Below are 19,751 nucleotides of genomic sequence, written 5' to 3'. Positions count from 1 at the left end.
CTCAGAAGATGGAAAAGACAAAGAAATAAAATTCACCACAAGAGCCTCCAGCAGGAAAAGAGTCCTGCCAACACTTTGATTTTAGGCAAATGAAATCCATTTCAGACTTCTAATCTCCAGGAATGTAAGAAAATTAATTTGTGTTGTTTTAACACAGAAATTTGTTTTAACACTAATTTGGAGCCATTTATTACAGCAATGACAAGGAACCACATTAATAGGATAATGGTGATCGACATAAAGTTAATAGAGTGAAACTCTGATCAAACATTACAGTCAAAATGGCAAAATGAGAAATAAATCCTCTAAACAGCTGTATGCATATATAATATAATGGGATAAAACAAATCAAATTATCAAAAATGTTTTAAAATAGTAAAAAGAGACATCAGATAAACAGGAAAAAGAGGTGTAATTATTTGTCACTTGATATTGTTACTTAATATAATTTTTATATACAGCTGAGAAATAATTAATTAAGCCAAAAAAAAAAAAAACCAAAAAAACAAAGAACCAGTTACAATCATGTGGATTGGAAAATGACTAGGAGATTAGTCATTAGATTAGATTAGATTTTGTTAAGGAGATTAGTCAGGTTGCTTGAATTATCTTGCATGTTAATATTATACTCTTATAATGCATATCAAAAATAAATTATGAAAAGTAAAACAAGTTGATTTTGTCATGGTGATCTTCTCAAACAAATATTTTTTAAACTATTATTGGTGGATTATTGTAAAATATCTTAGCAACTATGCTGCTAATTTATTTCAAAGTTATAGTTTTTAAAATTGTTATTCCAACTTTGACCTACTAAGTGACCAAGGAAAATCTAGTATTTTCAAGATTTACATTTGTCACTACTTGAATTACTTGCTAAACTGCTACTTCTTGCACCCTAATCATATTGGAAATATTTTTTACTGATAAACAAACATTTAATGTATAATGTATAATACTTAACATGTAGTTTTAGGAAAATAGAGTTTGGAACCAGAATCTTGTCTTTGAGTCCTTGCTCTCAGACTTCTGGCTGTTTAAATTTAGAAAGTGCCTTTACTTCTGGTGATCCCAGTTTTCTCAGTATAAAACGGGGTTTAAGAGCCATGAGCTATGCATCTGAAATGAGTGATGCAAAAATTAAAGAACCAGTTACTCAAAATAATCAAACATATAGAACAGAATGGTGGCTGCTAAGGGATGGGGGCGGGGGAGATGGGAAGTTGTTTTTCAGTGAGTACAGAATTACAATTGTACGAGGTGAGGAAGTTTCAGAAGTCAACTCTAGGACACCATAACTATAATTAACAACATTCCATTGTACACCTAAAATTGTGTTAACAGGGTAGATCTTATGTTATGTGGCCTTACCACAAAACAAACAAACCATAAAGAGGTACAAGGGGACTTTTAGAGGCGATGACTACTTTCAGTACCGTGACTCTGGTGACAATATCGTGGGTGGATGCGTATGCTAAACTCATCAAGTTGTATACACTAAATACGTGCAGTTTTTGGAATTTCAGTTATACCATATTAAACCTGTAAGTACTTTAAAGAGCAACCAGTTACCCTTCCCTTTCACTAACTGAATGAGTGTTCAGCGGCACTGACAGTGATGTCACGTGGCAGCAATGTCCTATAACAGTGTGGGGAGCATTTTCAGCCATCTGGTCCCACTTAGAAGTTGCTGTGTTAATCACAAACTCTTAATTTTAACAGATACACATTACTATATATAAAGTAGACAAACGACAAGGATCTACTGTATAGCACAGGGACCTATATTCAGTATCTTGTAATAACCTACAATGGAAAATAATCTGAAAAAGAATGTGTATGTGTATATATATATGTGTGTGTGTGTGTGTGTGTGTGTGTATGACTGAATCACTTCACTGTACACCTGAGACTAACACTACACTGTACATTAACTGTACTTCAGTTTAAAATAAAATGGTTAAAAATAAAGCTGCTGTGATTTTTGAGTTTCAGAACTACAGACATCTGACTTGTAAGATTGGCCCCATTACTCCTGATAAATTCTAGGATGTCTCAATATCCTTTTAATAAATTATATTATCTTGCCTCAGATACCTAATGTCGGTTTCTAGTTCTTCTGACCAAGAATTCTCCCAGACATTAAATAAAATCACTGGTCATAGTTGTAAATGACATGTCTCGTGTACCAGCCTTTGGTGTGGATGATGATCCTTCTCGAGTGGGATGCTCTGGGAAGGAGGTTCCCACCCAGTTATTCTGGCAGTGCAGCTTCTGAGAACTGTATTTTAATATATCTAGGAAGACATCAATTTCATTTATTCAGGATTTTTACTTCTGGGGATTGTGGGGGCCCTGAAGGGGAGACGGAAAGTGGAGCAGCGCTAAGGAAGATTAAAGAAGTTGTCATTGCTACGTCAAAGTCGACTTAATGTGGGGTCACTAATAAAGCAGGAGATGACCGGTTCATGGATGTTCCTCAGTTAGTCTTAGAATTTTAGCACACATCCGTACAGAAAAATAATTTCTGGGGCCATTCTTCTTTGACTTAGGAACATTTTTATCCCAAGTTTTGTTTCAAATATATTCATCCTTAAGCTGTTCTCATTCTGCGTTTTATGTTTGTTTCCAGCCTTCAGTTTCTCTTTGTTCTTACTTGGAAGGACATTTGACTTTGACCCCAGTAGGGCACAACTCCCTGAGCAGGGGTTTGCTCCTGCTTCACAATGGCTCTTCAACTAACAGCACAACAGAAGGAAGCCCCATCTCTCATGTCTACCCAGAGCTAGGAAATTTCACAATAGTCAAATGACAGGCATTGGACTGTGCGAACAAACTTGTACATAAAATACCTCATCACAGGCAAAGCGCTGGAAACCACAGCCAAGAGCTTACCACTTTAGCATGCAAATCTATTACTCAACTCTAGTTCCAGTGATGTAATAATAATACAAAAGTAACTATAATTTTCTAAAAATACTACTCATTTTCAGAAGAATTGAAATCCTTTTCTTAGTTTTCAAAATCTGATCTTTTGTTAAAAGCATTTTTACTTTTTAAATCTATTTTTCTGTTAAAACTCATATGACAATGATTAAACAGTGTTCACAAAAGCAAAATTATTTCCCCCATGGTGTATTTCCAAAGGTGCTTGGGAAAAGGGCTTAGTATTACCCGAAGAGTTGCAGCCCCATACAAAAAAAAATCTAGTAATATTTGCATATGGACATGTCCAATTCATTGTATTTTGTGCATACAAAGAAAAAACAACACTGTATTCCACGTTCTTGAGAGGGAACTGAATGGAGTGATGAGAAAATAAATTAATATTTGCATTAATGTTTTTAGTATATGTCAGACATTGTGCCACTACAAAGAAATCACCTCACCTGGTACAGGACAGGGAAAATTACCAGAGTTTTCCTCTGTGAGCTGCTGTGTAACACATCCCTTGGAAAGAAACAGACAAGAAAAATGTGAGCAAGAAATAATGAAGATCACCTTTGCTTCTCACCCAGCTCCTCCATTTTAGATACTGTCACCACTCTCAATGAATGAATTTTCTAACTTATTACAAATAGATGCATTTTACGTTTTGAAAATAAATGTTCAGACCAGATAACTTATCATTTAAGAATAGTTTTAGTATTAAGAAATTTCCAAATTAATTCAAAAACAGTAGAAACTTTTAGTTTTTTTTTCCAGAAATGTAATGTCAAAAAACAGGGGGGAAAAGTGAAAAAAAGAAACATGAGATGTGAACGCATGACTGAGGTTTGTTCTTCAGTGAATGTCCCAATGCCAGTGTTGGTACAATGCATTCCTAATGTGGTTTCCCTCAGTTACATTACACTCTCATTCATTATGCTCTGTATTTCTCATTCAAGGATATTAACCATACTATGTTTTTGCAAGATCTTAACAATTCAGATTTCTCTTAACCAAGTCAGAAATGTGGCTTGCTGTATTTAATAACATCTGGGATTTGCATCTCAGGAAGTACAACCACATTGTTGATAGGGGATGCTATCGAGGTGGAGGACAATGGGTACTTTTGCATATTTTACTTTAATGCTTTATTGCCTTTTGAAGAAAATGCAGAATTATAAAGTCTGGAGAACATATACTGTTTGTCCAACATAAATTCTCTTGTTACATGAATTTTGACAGAGATAAGAAGTTTTGCCAGTAAAACACAGGAGCTACATGGGATAAGTAAATCCATAGGAAGCCAACAAGCTGATCTCCGATGATCATTTCTGACAACGTATTTCCTCGTGATATCAAAGCCAAATATCAAAGCCAGTCATTTTCTGAGTAGTTTTATTTAACAAGTTTCTTAATCAAAAGTGGATATAGAATGAAGATTTTCTTTTTACTCTCTGTTGACTAAGTACCCTTATACTTTCTATGATTCTAATATTATTTAATATGAAGTCTATGATGAAACTGATCTCCAATATATGCTCTGAAGAGAAAAAAAACACTTTGATCATTATATTCAAGTACGCTGCTGTGTTTGTAGGAATAAATTCAAGGTTGTGGATGATCAAGAAGAAGACAAAGAATATCCCAGTATCTGTTTTCCACCAAAAACTTCTAAGCATCTATCAGTTTGAGAAAGAAAGATTGGCAGTGAACCTGAAATCTATTTTTTTATTTTTTCCTTAGAAACTTAACCAGGAAAACGCTCTTCAAAACATGTAATCCATACTGCTTGCGAGAAAGCATGCAAAATATAGAAAACAAAACAGATTTTTTTAAAAAGTTAGCCAATATCAGCCGAAAGAGAGAAATCCTGTTACTTCCTTTCCAGTCTGTTCTGATTCATTGATCTGCATTTTATCCATACTTACTGATTATCCCTTTCCCCTTCAATTACCTTGGTATTTTTGTCAAAAATCATACTTCAACACAGAACAGACTAAAAATAATAAATGTTTATCTTCAGGTGACCATGAGCTATTCATTCTATTGCCAAATATATTTTAAAATCATTTTCTTAATCCCTAAAAAATATTTCTATGTAATCATTTTACAAAATAGTTGTACCAGTTTATATTCCCATCAGTGGTGAAAGAGAGGTTCTATTGCTCCAAGACTCAACAAAATACAGCAATCTGTGTGTGTGTGTAGTGGTATAACAATGAATAAAAGGGTGAGAATGGATATCTAGCTTTGTTCCTGATCTTGGACCTTTAAATATAAATTTAATAGTATTTTTTAAGATACCGTTTATTCACAAACATGCCTTCTATTTTCTATTTCCAATTTGTTGAATGTTGTTAACATTTCATTCAAAGTTATCTTAATTTATTTAATTGCTTTTTCTACATCTATCAAGATGACCACATGTTTTTCATCTGTAAATGTAAGAGATATGAACTGCTTCTTAAACCTTAAAACGTATTTTTATTCTAGGATAAACTCAAGTTGGTTATGACTTATTGCCCTCTGTTGTATATGGCCAGATTTAATTTACTAATATTTTCTTTTATATCGATACCTATTTATATCTATTCATATATTCATGAATACTTGGGTTTGTAGTTTTCTTTTTGTATAATATGTTTCCAGATTTTGATATCTATATTTTATTGGGCTCATATAATCAGTTAGGATGAGTTACTTCTCTTTCAGTACAGTTACTTCCCCTCTATTTCTAGTGGTATATTGTGTAGAATTAAAGAATTATAATGAAAAACAGTGCTATCTGTCTGCTGGGGAATTAGCACATTTGGGGAATAGAAGATATAGGTAGGCAGATTTTATCAAATTAATGTATTTGTAATCGTCCATAAAGTTGGATGAGCTCAGGAATCTCAGGATATTTTATATCATTTTAGAGGTCAGTATAAAGGGCAGCCAGTCACCACAACCATATCCAACTATCTTGTAGATATAATTTAACGCCTAATATTTATACAATTTTTTTATTTTAAAAAATAAGAATTATTTTCCAAGCCTCTGTTGTTGTTATTTTTGTGTTTGAGGTACTTTTCTTTCTATATACAAATAATACAGATCGACCATAACACTTTGTCTAAAAGTAAAACCTTAATCTATAAGAAAAACTATAACAATTATATGTACTTTATTGTTACAATTGATTGATTTCTAAGGTGTGACAAAGGGCAAAACTAAGGTGTGACAAAACAGAGGGGAGATAAGAAAAAACTAATTGTGCCGACCAATATTTGGCACTTAATTATTTGTAGTATGTTTAACAATCCTATTGTTAAAAGGAAAACTAACTTGAATTTATAAATTATCCTTCAAATGAACTTGGAAAAGACAAGAGGTAATGTTCAGAGAAAATGTAAAGTACATATTTGGGGAATACTCAAATATTCATAAAACTGAAGTCCGACTGTCAAAACAGTTGAAATATACAAGTGTGTTTGATTATAAGTAAATCTGTTGTGACTATTTCTATAAGCCCTACTCAGTTAAATAATCTGGCAATTAGAATGGTTACATGATGATAAGCAAACGCTTTCAATGAATTGCCTCGTATCAGATGACTGCTTGTTAATTTATTAAATTGGTCATTATTTTGATTCCATGTATGCAAAGATATCGTTCAGTTAATCAGAGTAAGCATTTGAGATATTTCCTTCCCCTTTAAACTCTCATTTTCAACTTCATTTCACTTGAAACAAAGATAATTAGTATAATTTGGAAACCAACTTGTGTGTGTAATATACATACATTTGAACACAATGACACATTAAAAGTTCATTTGCATGTGTAACAATTCAGAATAAATTGGTTCTAATTCTTTCTTAAAAATTATTATTTCTCATCCTCTGGAATGTTTTATGCAGTTCTAGTAAATAGCATTTTATGTAATGAAAAATTTCCAGCCAAGATAAAAATGAAGAGAGAGTGGAAAGAGTGGTATTTTATGAAGGAGTTTATTATTAAGAAATCTTTCTGGAAAGACAATGGGATGTAGATGATTTTTATGTCATGAAAAAGGAATCAATAGACCTAAGATGCACTTCTTTAGACTGTGAAGCCAGGAATTATTTCCAACAACACCAATTGCCCTACAGTCACCTGGAGTGGAAGTGCAGCTGTGAACATAAGCCAGACATAAGAAGAGATCAGTACGTGTGTAGGCAGAGACAAGCTGGCCGGCCATTTAGGTTGAAGAAGGAAGTAGGGAATGGCCTGCCATTAGGAGCTGGTCTTTGAAATGACTGACATCAGTCTGACAAAGCTGTCAGGGGTTCTTAACAGGCTCGAAGCATCGTAGGTCCTAGAATGAAAAAATGGATTCTTAACTAGGAGGTTGACCTCAAAATGCTTACAAAGAATTATGGAAATAAGTCAGATAGCTCATATACAGAGAACTGTCGCCAGCGCTAAGGGAGTGATTGCAATAGTTGACGTGTTTAAATATGTGAATCTGAATTGCCTTAGAGGTTAGGGAAATGGAAATGAAGATATAGATCTAAGACTTTGACAGGTAGGAAAGTGATGTCAGAGTTGGTAGGTAAACTGCATAGAGACTGATAACTAGCTTATTCTTAGAAACTAATCTTTAGGAGAAATTTTTAAGGAGAAAATTGTAAAGAATTTGGTTTGTTATCTATCTGTGTGAATTTTAGAGTTAGGTATATTTGAGTGAATGGCTAGCACAAAAATGCTGGTCTTTGAATATAGTGTTCACCACGAACAAGAAATGGCTTTTTGTTGGAGATACAAGTTATAGGCAATTGCCCATTCTTAAGAAAAATAATTAATTCCAATTTGGGACTGTTAGATCTGGGACAGTGGTAGTGACATTAACCAGCAGAGAAACATGTCCCATCATTAAAAAGAAGTATGAGGCTGTAAGAAGATAAAATAGGTCAGACAATACATTATTTGCATTGTTTGCTGTTGTCATAAATTACAGCAGGAAAGCTTCACAATGAAATTGAATTGATTTCAATATTGCCTGTGATATCAGTAGCTACACGTACTACACACCTATACAGTATTACCTTTAGATTGCCTTGTTCTGGCATGAAACCTCACCTATATCAACTTAAATCATAATGTGGGAGACTTAATTTGGTTCCAGAATTAGTTCTATTCAAAAGTGTTCAGAACATGCTCTTTTATGGCAAAGACAAACTGCAATTAAAATTCTACATTGAAGCGGAGAGTGTCACCGGGGCCAAGTCACATTCTACCCTTTTCACACAAGCTGTGTGATATGATTGTGCTTCTTACTCTGAACCATAAGTCTTGCTTTTATTCCCACAGTGATGGCTGTACTCCAATTACTGGTAAGTAAATGGGTTTTGCACTATAATTGCATAACTTTGTGAAACTGGAACAACTGTAATCCTTCAACTAAGGAATAAATATGGAACTGATATTTTGAGGAGGAAAATAGGTTTGATAGATAAAGAAAGAATAAAGAATTGTAGACAAAGCAGAAACAAAATGCAGCATCCTAATGGGTCACGTGTTGGTGATGAGGACCATAGCGCCTTCCCTGGTTTATCTCCGAACTCTACAGTATAGAGTTGATTCTCACAAGGTAAGTCACTCTCTGAAGTGTCTCAGGGGGTCAGATATACTCAATCTACGTAGCAGTTTATTGTTGGAGAAACAAGTGGATGTTAAATAAGGCTTCAGTGAAGGCAGGCCAAGCAGGGGTCAGTTTTGCTCTTGAATATATTATTTTCTCTGAGCGACCTGGGTCACTAATGCAGGATTTTGAAGAAAGCAATGTCACAGTTTAAGAGGTTTTAGAAAGTTCACAACGGCCATCGTGTGCAGAGTAAACTATAGAAAGCAAAAGGCCAAAGCAAGAGAGATCAGTCAGGAGGTGATTGCAATAATCTAGACTGACAGATAACAGTGGCCGGGACGAGGTTGCACAGAAAGACGTGACGTTGTCTGCACACACCTTGAAGGTAGAACTGATGGCACTGCCATGAGCTGCGGATGTGAGTGGTCCAGAGAAATCACGAATGTCTCTTGGACTGTAGCCTGCGCTAACCTGTCCCCAGCTGACAGTGCTGTAGGGGAGGCTATCTGGGGGGTTGGAGCCCAGGAGTTTGATTTAGGACTTGTTCGTTTGAGACAAATGCAGGTGGAGATGTTACGAGGGTATTCTATACTGGAGTTAGAATTTTAATGAAGAAATCAGCATATGGATGGCTTTTAAGCCCATGAGATAGCACAAATCGCTGTTAGAGAAAGCACTGATACTTAGAGAAGCCGCCCTGGGTCAGTCAGACTCTTCCAGGTGATGAGACTGAGAGAAACCAGAGCAGGGGAGAGTGGACACTCGGAACATCCAGGTAATAAGAGCTAAGAAACAGCGGAGGGCAGGGAGAAGACGCTTCTCTAAGGAAGGAGCATTGCAGCTAGATCAAGTACGATTTAGACAGCATTAGCCCCTGGAAACGGCAGCTTGGAGGAGAGGGGTAACCCTGAAAAAAATCTATTTTCTTTATATAAATAGAGTTTATTTGGTACACCTATCAATTTTTTGATGAAAGCTGGATTTCACTAGATTGAGCAGAAAAATGGAGGAGAAGGATTGAAACCGTATATGCAGACATACTCATATTTTAAGGGGATTTACTGAAAAGACAGGTAGATGAGAAAAATTGCTGGAATTGTCTTGACATAAACAAAGAGAAATGAAATCTACTGCAATCCCAACAAGTGGAGTGGTTGGTCTTAATGATTCCTCCTTAAACACATGCAGAAGAACAAGAGTATAAACACGGCTGCTTCTAGGATGGTCAACGAGGTGGCAAGAGCACGAGAAGGATCGCTTTTAATCATTTCTCTTTTCTCAAATAAACAGAAACAAGCTGAAAGTGGTTATGAAGGAGGAGATGTTCAAATTTAAGGAAAAGAGAGACAGATAGGATACAAGAGTTGACTAGGAGAACGGAACAGTGACTATAATTAAGATAGAAAAGAGTAATACTTGGAGAATACTTAAGCTTAGAAGTAATTAATTTAAAAAATTCACACAAATTATCAAATGAATAGGTATTTTAAAAATTAAAAACAAAGAAAACACTGACATGGGTGAAAAATAAATCTTTAAAAATATCAAAAGTAATTTTGAGTTTTGTATATTTTGAATGTAATTTTCTTATTTTGAAATGTGTTATATTATTTCACATCATCAGTATGGTGTTTTTATGGCTTTCATAGCATGCAGCAATCACAGCTATGTACACATTTTTGTCACATCTAATAAAAATGAACAAAGTCAATATGTCTGCACTTTTTTCCTTATTCCAAAATGTAACAAAGAGAAACATATGAGTTTGGAATTGTTGGCGTCTGCTAGTCGCTGCCAGCCTACAGTCATCATCATATTTATCCTGGGAACCAAAAAATTCTTTAGAGCTTTGAATTTTTGGAAAAAAGAATTGCAGTAAATAAACAACCATGAAACAGTAGCTTTGGACTACAGAGCTTACATTTGTGCTGCTGACACAAGATTGCCCATCTGTGTTTCCTGTGGTGAAGCACAAGCTCAAAGGGATTATTAACGTTATCCAAACAGATAGCTATTCTATTTTAAGATCACACCCTCAAATTAGTAAGATGAGAGAAGTACAGCTAGAATATACATATAAGAGGGAGAAAGAGATGTACAATTACCTGCCATTATATCTAAACTTAAACTAAACCGTACATATATACAAAATAATTTGAAATGATGTTGGATACATTATTTTTATTTTTCGTAAAATCATTTCTGTCAAGGTCCAATGCCCTGCATATCGCTACATGCATGGACAACTCTAAGTAGCTTTATTAGGATGAGAATAATTGTTCCTACTAAGAGTTACTCAAAAAAGGGAGAAACTTTGGGTGGTGACTTTATAACCAGGAATTACTAGGAATTCTCTTGAGCTGTAAAGTCAGTAAGTGTTAGCTGGGGTCTCTGATTCTAGGTAGAAAGTTAAAATTATCTGAATTTTTTTTTATGGATTTACTGCAGAGATCTTTGAAGGATAAACTTTGGGGAGCGTGGTGTCCTAGAAAGAAACTACTAGTCTAATTCGCCATTTAATTGAGACTATTATTTCACTTTAACTTTACAGTCATCGAAGAACACAAATGTGGTAACTCTTGGCTTGGATGGAGAGGAAACGTAGGAAATAAGCCCATGTATTTGTGTCTGATCTACTGCGGTATCAGTGCCAGAGAACCGAAAAGCCTCCTAAACCAAGAGCCATGTGGGAAGAGGAAACAGCATGTGCAGGTGTCCTGGACAGGAAGGACCATAATCAGTTAAAGAGCAGAAAGGCTCGTGTCACTAGAAGGTACAGAGCCTTAGGAGCAGAAGTGTGGTGTGACGTGATATATAAGCAGTGGTCTGGGCATGGAGCTTCGAAAGTCGTGCTAAAGGAAACAGTGTTGGAAGCACTAAAAAGATCATTTAAGCACTTTAAAGCTGAGAGGTGATCAATATATAGCAAAGAGACTTGAGTCAGGACAGTGCGTGCTTGTATACCAGTTAGAGGTCTTTAAGCTAAGGTCAGGTGACGGATAGTTGTCACCAGCAGTGAGTTGGTACTAGGGAATTGTTTAGAGAGATGGGTGGAAATGCCAGGAATTGGTGATTAATTCAAATGGAGAATGAAAGAAAGTGAAATGTCAAGGATTTTATCCTGCTTCAAATTACATAGTGACCCACTAAGTGAAAGTATATATTGGAAATGTTATTTCTATACAATTAGAGACATACATTTTTAATGAGAAACACTGTAGATCTAACTTTAGATTAATAGCATTCTCAATTATTGCTAAATAGCGTGTAATGGATGGTTATGGTTGTATGGTTAAGATACAGACTGCAGAGCATGGCACCCAGGGAAACTCAGTCCCTAAATCTAGGATCACTTCCAAGAGTGAACTATTTAATATGTCCACTCTGTTATCGCTCTAAACCTACATTTAAGGTCCAATAAACAATGGAAGAAAATAAATGCTTTTGGTAAATGAGAACCCTGAGGAATAATTTTTATAAGCAAAAAAAAAAAAACTTTCTTGTAATTCTTTAAAACTAGACAAGAAATATTCCACTAGTTAAAAATATCACTTGAGGGTGATTTAGAACCATTTTAATCATAATTAAAATGTTTGAGATTTAGAAAACTAGTCAAACAATGGATTTTCACGCAGAGTTGTAAAATGGACATTTCTGTCAGAAAAAGCAGACAGAAAGAGAACAGTATAAAACTCTTGACGGTTGCTTTCCCATCCTGCAAGTTCCAAATCTCTTGTCTCAGGGTTACATTAGTGGCTATTTAGTGACTTCAAGCCACCTCTAAAGCTCGATTTCCCATAAATAAGTGAAACATGTCCTTTCTTTTTTGCAACGGTGATGTTTCTATCCATTTAATTTCCCCAGATGTGTGTCACCTATTTTAACAGCTGTATTGTAAGACTTGGTGGAGGCTGAAAAGTACATATATTTAAAAAGTTTGTAGTTAACTTTATTTTTTGCTTTAAGATTTTACAAGTCAAAATGCTTTATTTTTATTTTACTTTCATCAAATCTGTAAAGGCTAAAAAACAAACAAAAAAAAGGAGACAAAGAGAGATTTATTCAATTGTGTGATAAAGTTAAGTAATTCTGCTCAAGAATTCCTTCAAGCATCTGTGTGCTCTCTAACCAGAGGGATCAAATATAAATCAGACAACAGCTACAGTGGCCAGTCTTAGCGCTGTCTTTTTCCAGCCACACAGTTACTCTCAAAATTAGTTTTATTTTTGAGCTAGCATCATTTTGACTCAAAATACAGGAATGTGTGTAAACCTCTGCAGGGGACAATGCCAAAGAAACAACTTTGTATAATTGATGAATGTACATTGAACAGATTTTATTAGAATCTTGATCCAGAATATTTCTCAGAATTCTCAGTTAAGGTAAAAGGGTGACTCGTGATGTCATTCCTCACATATCACTTTTATTATTTCCCCAAAGTAATTCAGTATATCAAGAGTAACATTTTTCTTTTAGAAAGTTTGTGAAAGTTAAGACACAATACTTTACAAATTGCTCCTCAAAGGAGTCATATATCAAAGACTATATTCAACTCTTAAGGTGCTAAGTTGAACAATGGCGAATAGCTACCAATGTGGTTAAATCTGCCTATGGAAACAAATAAAATACTGCAGAACACCTGGTCAAACAATCAATCAATATACAAAATGCTGTTCAGAAACCATAAATCCTACCAAAGCAGTGCTCCATTTGCAGAGAGAATTATACACTGGCTATCGCAGGGGCACTGATGGAAGGACAACCTGGTGGGTCGTGTGGGATCCCTGGTGTTCCGTTGCATAATATTTTAACAGCTTCATCTCCAAACTCTACAGAGGCAAATTTTTAAACAACTCTCGTATCTAAAAAAAACACGGAGGTTCCCTGAGTTCCCACGATATCTGTGTGACCAAGAGCAGTTCAGCACGGTCTCCGGCAGGACTTAGGCCGTGTATGAGTGTAATGGCTGGCTAGGGCTGCCACGACAAAGAACCACAGTCCGTGTGGCCTAGACAGTAGAAATATTTTTGTTCTGGAAGCTGGAGTTTCAAGAAGATATAACATTAAGTGATGTTTCTCAACTGGAGATCACGTTGCCCTATGGGGGATATTGACCCTATCTAGAGATGTTTTTGGGTGTCACATCTAGAGAGTTGCTACTGGTATCAATTTGGGTAAGGTTGGCAGTGCTAGTAAATCCTACAATGAATCGGGCAACTTCTCAAAAAAAAAAAATTATCTGGACCAAAATGCCAATAGTGTGGAGGTTGAAAAATCCAATGTAAAAGGTATTATCCGGTTTTGAAACATATAGCCCTAATGGAAATGCTTTGTATTTTAGTGCCTACTGCCTGCAGTTTCCTTTTCATCGAGACTTCTCTTGGCATGAAGCATTTTAGGTTGCTCACAATTTGTGCAGAGTAGCAGCTCACTTCTGAGAATAATTTACACTGTTAATTGGATTTCTTTGACCAGCCTGTACTTTAATCATCTGCACATTTAATAACTGATTCAAAGGTCTGACAATTTTATGTCACTGAAAGGTGCTTCTAATTCCAGGTGACAAATCAGAAATAGTTTCGTGTGCTATTTTTCTCTCATGTTGACATATTTTTATCTGGGATCATTACTTTCCACAACCAAAACACAGCTTGGCTTTTTCATGCATCCCTAATGAAGACAATTAAAATACTTGATATACATTATGCGGACGGGATCTCTTTTTAATTGTTCATTGTTTGCTTTCATGGTGATCAGCTCTATGAAATGAGCCTTGACTTCAGAGAGCAGCTTGACGTTTTGTTTTTAATTTATCATTCCAGGTGATACTGACTGCTATTAAGGGCTCAAACAGGGAGTCAAAAAACTGGAGATATTTGACGCAAGTAATATCAATAACAAAATATTTCAAGTAGATTCAGAAAAAATTTTCCAAATGAAAAGAGCTTTCTTTGATCTCAGAAAAACATGACAAAAAATCCAGTATGAAATTATAAACTTTTATTCTTCTAACATGAATTCATTCTAGTATCTTTAAGATTTTATGCTTCCCAAGTAATGCAAGGTTCTGAAATGCCTCCATGAAATAATCCTGGAACCTAAATCAACTGATTATAAGAAAAGAAACTGTATAACAAGATAATAAGGGGCAACTAACCCTGACCTGGCGATTAACAGTCGTTAAGGAGCGATGGGGAACATGGCAAATAAGCAGGGAGTTGATTGCTGCCATCTGGTGACACTTCTGACTTTTCAAGAAAAGCAGGTTTTCCAAGTATCTACTTTAAAATCTCTTAGTTTTATATGCTGATCATTAATCATCCTGGAAACACTCTGTATCAAAATTGTAAGATCAAACAAAACATATCTGCTATCTACGTTTGGCCAAAAGATTATTATTTGTCTGTTTTCCTTTTGTTTTAATGCATGTCAGGACTGGTCTTCAAATTGAGGACAAATATAGAGCATGAACATTTGTATTTATATTTTCATATAAGAAAGTGAGCCAACTTTATCAATTGTGGTAGTTAATTTTATGTGTCAAGTTGGTTGGGCCATGGTGCCCAGATACATCGGTCAAATATTATTCTGAATGTTTATGGAAAGCTTTTTTTTGGATAAGATGAAATTCATGGACTTTGAAGCAGACAAGCTTCCATAATGGGAGTGAGTCTTATCCAAATCAGTACACATCCGATCAGAATTCAAAGGTGAACAGAGACGATGCATAGTGATAAATGGTAACGAGAATATTGAGGAAAGTACAAGGTTGCCCATCTACCTCTATTTTGATTTCAAGGAACACTGAAAGGACTACATATATATATATAATATATAAAATATATTTTAATATATTTTAATATATATTTAACATATTTTAACATATATTATTTTATATAGAATATATATTATTCATATATATAACACATATATTTAATATATATACATACATTTTTAAAATTGTTAAACTGCTCATGTTAGGAAAAATTCAAGGACAAAAATTTATCTAAGCATTGGCTTTAATAGGTTAAGAATCAGTTACAAACAGAACTACTTACAAAGATTATAGAAGGAAGAAGAATATAAAAGGGAAAAGTGATGAAACAAAATTTGGAATAAAGTAGAAAGGATCTTGCAAAGAAAGGTGGAATATGAATAGAGAGGTCTTTACCTTCATTTCTTAAAATATTCAAGTATGTAAGGTTGCTTTAAATTTAAAAATTCAAGGACTGACACATATATCTGTGTGTCAGGAAGAGAGAGCTCATAGGGTCAATGTCCCGTCGAGGGGTGAACACCACGGCAGTTAATTGCCATTCTGTGGCTCTTATGTTCTCTTAGGAAATTTGCCAGTCCTCAGCTTCAGGTGCAAGGTCAGAGGGCCACTGCAGAATTTCTACTGCTAAGGGGAAAGATGGTCAGCAGGATACACTCCTCAATGTCTTATTTTCCATCTCTTTCCCTGAAACTACAGATTCATTACAGAGAACCTGCCTTCCAAGTATTCGTAGGTGACAGCCCTTGTGTAACACCAATGTCTATATTTTTAGCTTCTATTTCCACTTCCGCATTTCTTTTATTTATTTGTTTATTTATTTGTCTCTTTGTTTTTTAAACATTTTAAAATTGAGTTAAAGTCATTTTACAATGTTGTGTCAAATTCCAGTGTAGAGCACAATTTTTCAGTTATACATAAACATACATATATTCATTGTCACATTTTTTTCTTTGTGAGCTACCACAAGATCTTGTATATACTTCCCTGTGCTATACAGTATAATCTTGTTTATCTATTCTATATATGCCTGTCAATATCTACAAATTTTGAACTCCCAGTCTATCCCTTCCCACCCTCCTCCACTTCTACATTTCTGTCATCATAGTGTACTTTTTACCCATTAAGCCAGTGTGGCACAGTTTTTAAAATATCCAAATACCTCACTTTCTGTACCACTTCATGTATTAGAATATGCAAGAATATGTGGTGGTACCAAAAGTGCTTAAATATCAACAAAGATTTAATCAGACTAATGCAAATTTTGATGTATTTCTGATGACTCTGCATTGCAGCAGGACTTATGTGGTGACTGACTGATCAGGACTGCATGGATTTTTTTTTTTTTTTGGTACTTTGTCATCTCAGTGTCAATTTTCCATGGTCCACACGGCAGAAGCTGAGCAAATCATAACATCAAGAATGGTCCCCTAAGTGCTTCTCCAGGGATGAAACAGAATTATTTCTAACTTTCCTGTTGGCTATAACTATTCCCATAGACAAATGTATCTACAGAGATGCTAAGAAATATGGGAGGGCATATGAATATACAATTACCAATAAATATTGCTTCCACAATAAATTTCATGTTTTAACAATGGTCTTATCATTAGTTACACTGCTACTGAGACCACATTCACTTATTTTGATTTCTTTGTTTTCTGTCATTTTGTTTCTTGTATATATTACCAACTACATTGCTTGGACCATCTCTTTGTCTATTTCTGTTGTCTGAATAATGGAAACAATTTTAGTGAAACCAGAGTTAGTAGCAGCATCGTGGCATGACTGCAATGATCATGGAGCTGTCTTCTGCCCTAGATCCAAACCTTACTACCACCACCCCCAGCCTTTCATGGGACTATTGTGTGAAAACATAATTAAATTGCTATTATGTAAATAACTCTATTTTGTGGGATCTTTGTTACAGCAGCTTAGTCTTTCATTTCCATAATACAAAAAATATTAGTGGAATTTTGAAAGTGGAGTGTTTCTGAAACAAAACGTAAAATATACGTCACTAACTTGCTATTTGGGCATCGGACAACAAGGAAACAGTGAATGCACACTTGATGACTTATTATCTTTGCTATGTCATTAGAAAAACTGGATGTAAGTGCCACCTGTGGTAACTTGGAAAGCAGACTGCATGCTTATGGAGGCTATAACTCTACAGAAAGCAGTCAGCATGCCAGTTTGCAGGCATAATTGGAAAGAAATAGAGTTCTGCTAAAAAAAAACCAATGCTCTGCCTGCAACTTGCAATAATGATTTTGTGAAAATACGGAATTTGAAATTTCAATATCAGGGAAAAAAATAATTGTTTGTCTACTGCTAAAAGCAGATTTGTCTACAAGCAAAAGCAGGTACTCTGTTGCCCAGAACCTTTTTGAAATCCATTACATTATTTTTATTTATGCAGACAATGGTTGCTAGCCCAGCTGCACAGATCAAAGTAAGTGTTCAGATGACATGAAATTAATTACCATTGAATGGATGATGACACAGAAAGCTGACAAGAACATAGGAAACATTAAATAAAGTAGGAATTTCCATAAGTTTAAGACCTATGGCCAGGAAAGCCTTTTGGATGCAGTAAATTTCACATAGCACTGATTGAAAGCAAGAAATTATCACTAATACTAAAGTTATGCTAATTCATCAGCCAGCTAGAAAACTCATTGACCAATGTTACTTTCAGATGGCTATGGTTTTGTGCCTAAGTTTGTGACAATAGGATATAAGTGGAAATCATAATCACCTTGATTGGATCTTGACCTTAACACAGTAGACGTGTGATCCTTTAAACTTTTCCTCTTCCTGTTGTGCAGATGTGGTGGTAACCCATGCTATTCACGCAGGTGACAACCATCCCCCCATTCTTGGAGATGATGGAAGGAATATCAGTCACTAAATGATCTCATGAATTGGAACTGATTACCTGCCATGACCATGTGTATTTCAGGTTGTTATGTGAAAATATGTATTTCTATTTTGTTTCGGCCACAGTGTTTTATGTCTCTTTTTAGTTGTCTGAGCCAGAGTATTTTGTCTCTTTGTAAAGCAGCTTAAACTAATAGTTATTTGTTGCATTAAAACAAATTTTTCTAGAGAGTTTGTATCAAGTTTTATATCCAGTGCAAGTGTGTGACGGTTATAACATTAAATCCATTTTTTGCCTCAAATCTGTGTCTTTTTTTTATATATATATATATAAACATTTTTTTAATTGAATTATAGTCATTTTACAATGTTGTGTCAAATTCTAGCGTAGAGCACAATTTTTCAGTTATACATGAACATACATACATTCATTGTCACATTCTCTTTCGCTGTGAGCCCCCACAAGATCCTGTATATATTTCCCCGTGCTACACAGTACAATCTTGTTTATCTATTCTACATTTTGAAATCCCAGTCCCTTCCCACACCCTGTCCCCCTGGCAACTACAAGTTTGTATTCTATGTCTATGTCAAATCTGTGTCTTTTGAAAACTACCAATTGTACCGGCAAAAGAGGCACACTTACCATTTTTGTGATAGTGAGGTTAAGTACCTTTTCTTTGAGTTTTGTGAAATTTGAAATTTTTTCCTTGTATTTTAGGACCTTTTCTTACTTTCTATTACTAAGGGTTCTGTAATTTATACCCAGTTGGTAAGATTTCTTTTAGTTTATCACATATATTTTAATAAAAAACCTTTTTAAAAACTTTGTTACATTTTTCAATACTTATTCCCTGACAATTAATTTATGAGCTTTTTTAGCTGCAGGTTAATTTTGCTTTTTTCCTAATTATACCAATACTTTCTCTCTTTTTTCTCCTTTTTTGTATATATGTTTAGAAGACCTCAAATGATACCAGATTGAACTCAGATACTCAAGGCCCATTGCTAAGCCATTGTATCATTACAGCAGAAAAGAGACAAATTAATTTAACTTAAACATTTATGAATCTACTTAAACTCCATAATAACAGTATAGTAAATATATTATCTTGTGTAGTAAATTAATATATTTGCTTAATAATTTGACATAAACTAATTAATTGACTCCACTTTGATAACCTGTGGCTCAGGAGGAGTCAGCACCAAAAGAACGTAATTCCTACAGAGATCCAAAATAAATACGAGGCAACAATTCAGTCCTGACAGATCAATTTTTAACAGTGTTAGGTAAAATAGGTAAAAAGTAAACTGCAAATATTATAAATGCATTTTTGTTTCTAGACAAAACCCGAAGTTTCAACAAACTTAAAAAGAATGCATGACCCTAAGAGTTAAGGAGTATTGCTTTGATTCATTTTCTACAATGAACATAATTCTAGTCCAAGTGAATCATATATATGATTCATCATATATAAAAATACTACTATTTCCACAAACAATAAATGCTAGAGAGATGTGAAGTAAAGGAATCTCTCCTACACTGTTGGTGGGAATGTG

The 19,751-nt window shown here is 34.8% G+C and overlaps 1 long non-coding RNA gene across 3 annotated transcripts in view; it reads right to left on the bottom strand.

The window, feature by feature from the left end:
- LOC140688777 (uncharacterized) overlaps positions 1-19,751 on the bottom strand; it is a 107,686-nt gene that overhangs the window by 12,162 nt on the left and 75,773 nt on the right. For all 3 annotated transcript variants that reach the window (XR_012063591.1, XR_012063592.1, XR_012063590.1), the window contains exon 2: positions 3,390-3,450. This is a non-coding gene — a long non-coding RNA (uncharacterized lncRNA). The remainder of the gene's footprint in view (positions 1-3,389; positions 3,451-19,751) is intronic.

The sequence above is a fragment of the Vicugna pacos genome, chromosome 23, assembly GCF_048564905.1.
Source record: "Vicugna pacos chromosome 23, VicPac4, whole genome shotgun sequence".
NCBI classification, from domain to species: Eukaryota; Metazoa; Chordata; class Mammalia; order Artiodactyla; family Camelidae; genus Vicugna; species Vicugna pacos.
Note: the sequence above shows the minus strand (reverse complement) of the source record. Positions and strands in the feature narration are given on the sequence as shown.